A 10690-nucleotide genomic window follows, 5' to 3' on the forward strand; every position below is an offset into this window, starting at 1 on the left:
GACAGGTATCGAAATTGTGTCTCAACAGTTTCTGGGGAAAGTTTGCAGAGAACCAACCTGACTCAGACCACTCTGTCAGAAAACCCAGTGAGTTTTTTAACTACGTCTTTTCCGGCCAGTACGACTTTAAACACGTCTCTTTTAAAGGCCAAAAACAGGACGTGGCGTTAATTCAGTGGAGCTATAACGAGCGCTGCGTGATACCTCCCGGCGCGTCCAATAACGTTTCATCGCTGCTTTCACCACAGCCTACGCCGCCTAAACTCTACGAGTATTTAGAAAAATTGCAGCGCAACGTTCTGTACACGACACCGACTCTCTGATCTACGTAGTGAAAGAGGGGGAGGAACCTTAGAGCTGGGCAATTTTCTGGGGGATCTCACGGACGAATTAGGCGGGGACACCATCCAGGAATTTGTCTCCGCAGGTCCAAAGAGCTACGCCTACAGGACCAGAAACAAGAAGAAATTGTGGTAAAAATGAAAGGTATAACGCAGACGAGAGAATGTTGCGAGCGGGTCAATTTCGACAGTATGAGCGAGCTGGTGGAAAGTTACCTTTCCGGTATGAAGGAGGCGGAGCTCGAGACCCCTCAGCACGGCATTCAGAGGGATAAGAGGGGTTTGTGCTCAAAACAGAACATTCAGAAAAAGTTCGCGTGGTCTACGACAAGAGGCGCCTCTTTCCAGACGGCACAACTCTGCCTTTCGGGTACTAGTGTTGTTTTATCTTTGTTTTCTTCTAAAATGAGGAATTGATTTTGATCACAGACTGAAAGTGCCTTTTTCCTGTCTCGTTGTGGGGCCTAGCGGGTGTGGGAAAACTCATTTTGTAAAGTGCGTTTTGGAAACTGTGAACGCTCCATGAATACTGTGCCCGGAATATTGTGTGGATTTATACTTCTTTTCAACCCATGTACGAGGAACTGTCAAAGACCAATAAAAACATTAAATTTGTCGAGGTTTGCCGATTCTTTCGAAGATTTCCAAGACGCTCTGGTGGTGCTGGATGACGTCATCTTTCAGGCCTCGGATCACCGGAAGTGGTTAAAATTTCACTCAATACCGCACCATAAAAACGTCTCCGTCATGATGCTGACCCAGAACGTTTTCCATCAGGGCAAATACAGCCGCACCATCGGCTTAAACTCCAATTATATGGTGCTGTTTAAAACCCCAGAGACAAGCTGCAGATTGAGATTTTGGCCCGCCAAATTTTCCCTTCGCAAAAAGCATTTTTCTCAGACAGTTTCAAAGACGCCACGGAGGAGCCCCACGGGTATTTAATCCTCGATCTCACTCCCTCCTGCCCAGAACGTTACAGAGTGCGCGCCGGTCTGCTTCCGGGACAGCAGCCCGTCATCTACCTGCCCAAATCCAAGTAGCGGCTCGCCATGTCTCAGCGTATAAAAAGGAACGCCGTCTTACTGCAGGCTCTGTACCACGCGTCGCCGCAGAAACGCAAGACATTCTCGCTCACAGCTCCCCGGATTCCTCCAGGCGCTGTGCGAGATAGCTTTAAATCTTTTAAAGGGAACATACCTCTTTCCGCTTCTCATACCAAAACTGAAACGCCAGAAAAAGATCATCAGACTGCTGGCCGACAGAAAACGAGCTTAAACCGAAAACGTCAAGTTTAAAGAAACAGACGGGAGGGTTTCTATTCCCTCTCCTGTCCGCGCCGTGCCTATTCTGGGAACCTGCTGGGGAATATTTCAGAAACGCTGAGATGTTTAAAAAATGATTCTCGTTCCCTCTCACGAGATGAAAAAACTGACCCGACCCGCCGAGCCCACGGTCAGAGAAGCCGCAAGACGATTTGGACGAAAAGATGAAAGCTATACTGGAGGATCCGCGGCTAAACTTGTACGAAAAGTCAAAGATACGAGTCTCTGCTGCGGAGATATCTCACGCTCTATAAACAGGTCGGGACGAGGAGAGTCGGGTGACTTTCCACCTGCCGCCCGAGGAGCCTCAGCAGCAGCAGGTGCATCAGCAGCAACAGGTGCATCAGCAGCAGGTGCATCCGCACCAACAGGAGCAGCCGGGGGAAGAGGATGAAATGGTGGAAGAAGTATTAAAATCCTACCCCTCGAGACCGCAAAAACGCCCGCTACATTATGCAGAAATTAGCGGAGGGGGAGGAGGGGATGGACAAAGAGGGGGAATTGTTTACAAGGGGAATGCGGTGCGGGGTTCTCACATGATCGATCTATTTAAAACCTCTCCCTCTCTTTTAAAAGTAAAACCAAACGCGTCCGAAAGGATGGACGGCGTTTTAACTACTTTGGTCGAATCAACATCCCCTCATCCTCCATACATAACCGTAGAGCTCGCGAGCAGTACGCTCGTCTTAAATCCGAGGAGGAGGAGGAGGAGGAGGGAGGACCGACACCTGCGCGAAGGGGAGAAAACCCTCTCGGTTCAAAAGATGCTTTCCCCGACTGGACCTCTATATAAACCGTGTTGTTGTTATGTTTTTTCACAAATGAAATAAATAAAAACGCTGCAAACAAATTGATCGTTGTTTACGATTCTTTATTTGATACACGCATTTTTAAACTTTTGTAAGGAGCAAGCCCCGTGATGACCTCTGCGAGATCGAGCGGGACAGCGCCCTTTCAAAAAGTCAGACACCATGCCATCATTTTTAAACACATCATTATAGTACAGAGAGAGTATTTTGTCGACGGATAACCCCTGAGCCTTGTGACATAGATAAAAAATGCAATGTTGCCCGCAAACGACAGACAGAGGGTGCTGAAGCTGACGATCATGATAGAGTATTTTTTCGGAGCGGTCTTCCAGAAACTCTGAGATGACCGAGGATAGTGAAGAAAGTCGGGAGGGAATCCGTAAGAGTCAAAAAAGTGGAGGAGCGTCCTTTTCCAGAGTCAGAGCCAGCCAGTGTTCTCCCCTCAAGTGAGACGGATGAGTGTTTACTATAAAGTAGGCGGGTGCTTTAAAGTCGCGTCTCAAAAGGCCAGCTGGTCGAGGCCCACACCCCGCAGAAAACGTCTCCCAAAGCGCGATGCAGAATGTGCTCCAGTTGAAGATTATCCATGTATTTTTTTAATAATAATCCACCAGCACCTGCCTTTTAGAGTCAATCTCCAAATGGAGTCGTAGCAGGCGTACACTATGAGCGTGGTGGTCTGAGGCAGAGGAACTCTGAATCTCATTTCCAGCCTCAAATTTCCGTTGGAGACCGGAGACAGGGCGTCCGCGTCCTCGCTGGGCTCCAGATTAAAGGCAAACAGGGCGTACCCCTCGTTAAATTCCCGGCGGTCGATGCTCAGAGGCAAATCTTTGAGGTGTCTCCCGGTGGCGGAAAACATGTGGTAAAACTCTCTGACCGAATTTCCGCGGTCAAACTGGGGCTGGAAAGCTTTGGCGGGCACCTGCCTGCCGTCCTGACACAGCGCCAGATACTCCACGTCGTTGTGTCTAAAGTTGAAAGGCGACAGGTCCTCCTCCCGGTGAAGGCGTCGTGGTGAACCATGCCCAGGACCACGTATTTAGGCATGGCTCCAGAAAGAGATTCTCTTGGTTGCAGATCCTGGAATTTCGGGGATGGAGTAGGTTTTCACAGAAACGCGCGAAAGAGGATAGAGGGCGTTTCCTTTCATCAGGGCCGCGGCGTGGCCCAGCCTGACGGCCGGCGAAACCGTGACCTTTTTAACGAATAGAGAGGCCGCGGTTATTTTCAGGGCAAACTGCGAATCCCGAGTCCCCATCAGGGAAAAGGCGTCGCTGTTGCGAATCAATTTAATTCTCAAATCCACAGAGTTCAGCAGGAGCCTCTCGCAGAAGAAAATGTCGGCGTGAAGAGGACCCAGCAGGTCCACTTCTCGCGACTCTGCCGTGAAAGCGGCTCTCTGCTGTATCCCTTTGTTAGGCCCGTTGTTTATAACCGCAGAGTCCATGGCTCCCGCCGTGTCTTTGTAAAACAGGCCGGCGCTGAATTGACTCTTTAGAGTGTCTTCTGAAAAGTTGAGCAGCGTCTCGATCATGGCCCTGTAAGGGTGGGTGGCGCTGGACTGTGAAATCAGACGATCCCCCAGAATAACGTCGCACTGACTGAAAATTGTATTGAGGGGGTAATTGATGAGCGCTACGCCGGCATCGGGCGGGATGTTGGTCCCGTCTCTCTCCGTAATCTTTACCCTCAGATGGAGCATGGTGTCGTTCAGATCGAGATACTTTTCCCCGTCTCCCGGGATGAAAATTCAATGGGTGAGTTGTCGTTCAGCGCAGAGAGGGGCTGGCATTCTTGATATTTTTATCCTCTATGGATAGCTGGGTCATGGGAGCCGAAAATAGATCCAGTTCGGCCAGGGTGCATTCGGCAGATTTCTTGTGTAAGAGAGACATTTTTTTTTTTTTTTAAATTTATATATTTTTTTCTTTCTTTCTCAAAATATATACGTTATTAAAATATGTCCGAGCTCCGTTGAGGGTCCTTCTCTTCCCGCCGCCGGTCTTGACTGATTTGGTTTTTACACCCGGGCTTTTATTTTTAACCCGCTGGCCCGGAGGGCGTTTCCTCTTCCTGCGGGACAGCACCATCATGCCTCCCGCCCCCTCCTGGCGGGGCTCGGTCAGCTTCCCCATCACTCTTTTCACAGCGTCAGTAGCGATGTTGGTGGCCGCCGTTTTCAGGTGAGGTTTGGCTACGGCGAACCCCGTTTTGAAGAGAGGAGATACGAAACGAAACAGCCTGGAGAAGATGGAGCCTATCCCTCTGCCGTACATCACGGGGGCTCCGTAAAAACCCGGAAGGGATCCGCCCACCTGCCCTTCATAATAGCGCACAAAACGGTGGGGGTCCTGAGGGAGGCGCGCCGCCATTCTCAAGCGGGTTTAAAGTGCAGCTTGACTATCGTTTTCCCGTAAACAAAATCCACGAACCTGTCGCGGTCCGTTTTAATTTCGACGCGAATGGTTTTAATGTATTTTTTAGATACGCGCAGGTAATGCACCGTGTTGTACCTGATGCTCACCACGTCTCCGTAATCGCCTTTCACGTTCACTACGCTCAGCAGCGGGGAGTAGCTGTCGCCGACCGGTTGATACTGAACGATGTCGGTGTAGAGAAACAGGTTATATACTCCCGCGCTCATATCGCACGGATAGGGGGTAGAACGCTTCGACAGGGTCCACCACTCGTTCGCTCTCAATCCCAACATGTAAGCCAGAGGAGGGAAGGCCTTGATTTTATGGCTCCCGTTGCCTTTCACATCCAGACGTTTGGTGATGTTGTTGAAAGAGGCCTCGAACGAGGGGTCGTACTTTTGGATCGCCGGCACCAGGTGCTCCAACAGATCTTTAATGCGGCCGTAATGACCTCCCCTGCCAAATTTTAAAATCACCAGGGGCTGATCTTCCTCCTCCTCTCCCTTCGTCCGCATCAGCTCCAAGTAGGAGGCGTCCGGGGGTAGGTTGTACCAAGTGCGCGGATAAATAAATTCGCAAAGTCCCACGGTCCATTCTCCGGTCAGCTCTATGGGTTTGGCCAGGTCCACGGTGTAGCATCCGCTCGTATTATCTTTAAATAATTCCTTGCTGGCGTTGGAGGGCAGGGTCACGTAAAACCCTCCGGACTCCATGAGGCGAGTGAAAATTTAAAAAAATGAGCCGAACGATCCCGGGGGCTCTCTTTTTTATACCCCGACCACTTCCGAGGCTTTCACCCAGCTGTTGAATTTCTCGGGCCAGTTTTTCCACTTGACAAACACCTGCTTTTCGCCTCTGACCGCGCGCCGCTTTAAAATCTTCTCCACATGAAACGCTTTGTCCTCTGTCATTTTCACTTTCTGCAGCTCGGCCTCATAAAACGACCCTTCGATGGGCTCCCCGTCATAATCTTCCAGCTTGTACACGGGGGTGAGCGCCGAAGGGCCCGGGTCACGGTAAAGGTTTCGTCCGTGAAACTCTGCTCGTATTTTTTATCAAATACTCCTCTCACTTTGGATATTCTCACCAGATCCCCCCTCTTAAATTTCACGTTTATTTTCGGACGGGCGGGGTCGTGCCGTACAAGTTGCGAAACACTTGATCCGCGTTCTCGGGGCACACCTCGGCGGGCGTCATTTTAATGCCGCTGTGATAACTGCGGTTATACCCTTCTAACAGATCGGGCAACACCTCCAGATAGCGTCTGGTATTGTGGGCGGTGAAATACCTCCACATTCGCGTTTTAGCGTGCGGTTAAACCTCTCTACCACCGAGGCCTTTAGGTCGCTGGCGGTGGCAAAATGGGTGATGCCGTGATTTCTCATCAGAGCCTGAAAACTCTTGTTGAAAAACTCTTTTCCCGCATCGGTTTGTACATTTTCGGGTATTTGACTCTCTCTCAACACAGACTCGAAAGCTTCGGTCACTTCCGACCCCGTCTTCTTTTTAAGGGCGCGCGCATAAGCCTTTTTTGAAAATACGTCTATGACGGTCAATAAATAATTAAATCCGTCGTTGTATTCAGACAGGTGTCTCATGTCGCACAGGTCGGCCTGAAGCTGCTTCAGCGGTTTGGTCACAAACACTCTGTTTCTCTTAAATCTTACTCGCGCCGGTTTGTGCAGAGTATAAGCGTCCTGCTCGGATAAAAATCTTGCACCTTGCGAACATCCACTTTTTTACCCGTCTCCTCTTCCACACCCCGCCTGAGCCTATCTACTCCTCCGAAACTACCGGGGTGAAGGGGGTCGTAATACACTTTTTCATCGCTCTTTTCTCAGCCATCCCGTCTTGTGATATAAAGCCGTCTGCGTTATCGCGTCGCAGGAGTCGGCTTTTATTATTATTTTATTCGAGGATCTGTTTAATATATTCAAAAACCAGAGATGAAGGCTTTTTAAAAATATTTTTATTCAAAAACCAGAGGGTTTAACATGCAAAAACAGGAATACAAAACCCTGAGATAAAACACGCTTATAGAATCAAACGGGATACATTTTATTCAAAACCAAATGCTTTAACATGCAAAAACAGGAATACATTTTTTTAATTCAAAAAACCTGAGATCAAACATGCTTTTGAAAAAGGTTACAAAAAAAAAAAAAAACAGGATACATGTTTTTAAAAGTGTACTAAATGCAGGATGATCAGCGTTTTTTCAAACCCTGATATATGCTTTAAAAAAGCAGCGTACATGATTAAAAAATACATGATTAAAAAACGAGGTAGGTTTTTAAGAAACACAATACATGTTTTTTAAAAAAAGCAACACACATGATTAAAAACGAGGTAGGTTTTTAAGAAACACAATACATGTTTTTAAAAAAGCAACACACATGATTAAAAACGAGGTAGGTTTTTAAGAAACACAATACATGTTTTTAAAAAACGAGGTAGGTTTTTAAGAAACACAATACATGTTTTTTAAAAAAAGCAACACACATGATTAAACAAACGAGGTAGGTTTTTAAGAAAGAGGATACATGATTAAAAAAACGAGGATAAATATAGGATACATGCATGCAGGCAGGATAAGAATCAGTATCCTTTGTAACACTCTGTGACCAATCGCAACTCCCCGATTTTGACCACATCCTGCCCCACCAGATTGTCGTAAGCCTCGGTGATGGCGTCAAAAACTCTCCTCACCGACTTCAGCTCATGGAGCAGAGTCTCCGCCACCGTGCTGACTTTGGCGTCGTCCGTCTTGATGTTGCGGGCAATCAGCAGACGTTGAATGGAAGGAATGAAACGAGGGGTGAGCAGTTTCTTCCTGATGCTGTAATAGTTGTCCGAGTAAAAATCATCCTCCAGGATTTGCAGACACTCGTGTTGTCTCTGGCTGGGATGATCGATCTTACAGCCGTTGCATTCATCGGCGCGGTACCTGTTGATCACCAAGTTGACCAGATGATACACGGCGGTTTTCACAGCGTCGATGAATAAAGAAGACGCCCAGCCGTCCGGCTGGTCGGCTTGCTGCTCCGGAGGTTCGTAGTAGCCGGGAGTGTCGGGTACCAGCTCACCCTCGTCCGAGGAACTGACCTCCTCATCGCGAAGCACGGGTGCAGAGGCCATCTCTCTCTCAGAGCTGAAAAATAGGCTTTTTGAACGACCGCGGGCTTCCTTTTTAAAATAACAGAAGGGGGCGTGGTCCGGGATGGGCGGGGATTTTCAGAAGCTCAGAGTTTTTTTCACCGCTACGGCGTCTCTCCAGCAGCGGCAACTTTGAAAAAGAATTGTGATATCCTTCCTCACTTGCAGCATCCTTACGACCCATTCTTTGGCGGGTAAAACCATCATGCTGCGAAATAAACCGCAGTCGGGGTTGAATTTCTCCATGACGAAAATGTCGGGCGCATCAGACTCATCCGTTGAGCGCAGGCTGGCCCGCAGTCTCCATCTGCCCGTGGCTGTGGCTCCTGAAGACCAGACGGTTGACAAGATTATTTTAGTCTTGCTTAGTTCTCCGTCCTTGAAGCGTATGCCCCCGTTCCGGGGAGGAGGAGGAGGAATATCCTCTTCTTCTTCCAAAGCTTTTTCTTCAGCAGCCGGGGGGATGTTTTCTTTATTCTCATCCGCTGAAGCAGGGGTTGCTTTCTCCTCTTTTTTTTCTGGAGCTGGGGGAACATCTTCTGAAAGTTTTCAGCCAGGGGCTGATCTTCTTCTTCCTCTGTAATGGTGTGGAGAGGATTGTCATCCTCATCGGATGAAGAATCATCCTCCTCATCCGAGGAGGAATCCTCTACAGGGGGGTCCGGAGTTTTTTCAGCAGGGAGGCGAGGAGGATCGACCTCTATTTCATCATTCTCAGCAGCGATGGTAGCAGGAGGATCATCAACCTCTATTTCTTCCTCATCATTCTCAGCACCGATGGTGGCAGGAGGATCATCAACCTCTATTTCATCATCCTCTGCAGAGGAGTCGGAAGGAGAAGGAGGAGGAGGGGGAGGAGGAGGATTATCCTCCTCTCTCCGGCGTCTTTTAGGAGTAACATATTCCTCTTCTGGAATAGGAAAATCCTCGTTAGCCTCTCCGATAACCAGCGCAATCAGCAGCTTCAACACGGCCCAGTCACCGGAAGTCAGCTTCACAAGGTTGCTCGATTCCGTCAAGTTTTCTCCTTCATCAAGCTGATAGAACCAAAGCTCTCCCAGCTCGTATTTGAAGATGTAGCCCCACTTTCCACAGCCCTCAATAGGCAGAGTCCATTCTCCCCGCAAGCTCCTCGGAGCCGGTATCTGGCTGCGAAACATAAAGACCTCCTTATTTCTCCCTTCTTTCCGCGGAGCATCGGCCGCTTCCGATCTGTTACTGTAGACGGTGACGGGGGTGTCGCTGATAATCGACGAAGACCACTCGCCGCTGCTCCCTCCCATGCTTACGGCCTCCGCAGAGCAGATCTCTTCCCCGTCCAAGTACAGAGGAACACAGGGCTGCAGAATGAAAGGATCCATCTTGCTGTCTGTGCATAGTGCGCCGCCCTCTCTGTTTTTATTCTCCTCCCTCCCTCTAAAAACTTTTTTTATTTTTTCTCATGGCGCGATTATGGATCATATTACACACTTCCTGTGGGGGAGGGGTCATCAATCAGATTTTGACACAAGCCGCTGATGCAATTCGTCACGCTTAGGGATCAAATTACACACTTCCGGTGGGGGAGGGGTCATCAATCAAATTTTGACACAAGCCGCTGATGCAATTCGTCACGCTTAGGGATCAAATTACACACTTCCTGTGGGGGAGGGGGGATCAAATTACACACTTCCGGTGGGGGAGGGGAGGGGTCAAAAGGTCAAGGCTAGGGTCATCAATCAAATTGAGACACAAGCAATATACCTATGTTTTTTTTATACGGTTTACATGAGACAATTTCATTTCTTATATGAATGTTATTTATTTTTACTGTGATAAAGAGGATGGGAGAGGTGATAATAATAACACCTGTACAGCATTAAAACAGCAGTACACAGCTTAACTGTGCTAATCATTGTCACGATCCTGGGTCTTATGACCCAGTGTTTTGAGTTTTGTTTATTTGGATGTTTATATGATTAAGCTCATGAGTTTTTCTAGTTCTTTGTTATTAGATTCCCCTTGTGTCTTCCAACCCCTGTTAGGTCTCTCCGGCTCTTCATGTGTTTCATGTCTGTGTCTTTTGTTGCCAAGTTCTGGTTGTCATGTCTGCGTCCCATTATGTTTCCTATTTTATTTTGAAGAGATCTTGTGTTTTTATATTATGGTTTATGTTTTGAGTCCTTTGTTGTACTGTTTCTTGTTTCCCTAGGTTTCAGTTATGGTTATCATAGGTTTAGTTCCTTGGCTTTGTAATATGGCTTCCCTGTGTTCCATGTTGTGTCTACTGTGACCTTTTTGTACCATGTTCCAGGTTCCTATGTTCTGTCTCGCCAGTTGCTGTTAAGTTTACATGTCTAGAGTTCAGTCAGTGTGTTTCCTGTTTTACTTATGAAGGTCCGTGTCTCAAGTCAGTGTTTCTAGTTTTGCTTCCCTTCTCTCATCCAGCTGTGCTCTCCTTCTGTGTCTTGCTCCCTCGTTATCCCTCTGTGTATTTAAGCCCTGTGCTTCTCTTTGTCAGTGTCGTAGTCTCCCTCATGGCTGTTTTCCTGTGTGTCAGTTTATCCATGTCCCAGTTTAGTTTTATTATGGTTTTCATGTCATTCTGCAATAAAGCAGCTTTTTGAGTATAATTCCTGCGTAGTGAGTTTTGCGTTTGG

Source organism: Oreochromis niloticus, linkage group LG3, assembly GCF_001858045.2.
Source record: "Oreochromis niloticus isolate F11D_XX linkage group LG3, O_niloticus_UMD_NMBU, whole genome shotgun sequence".
In the NCBI taxonomy this organism is placed as follows: domain Eukaryota; kingdom Metazoa; phylum Chordata; class Actinopteri; order Cichliformes; family Cichlidae; genus Oreochromis; species Oreochromis niloticus.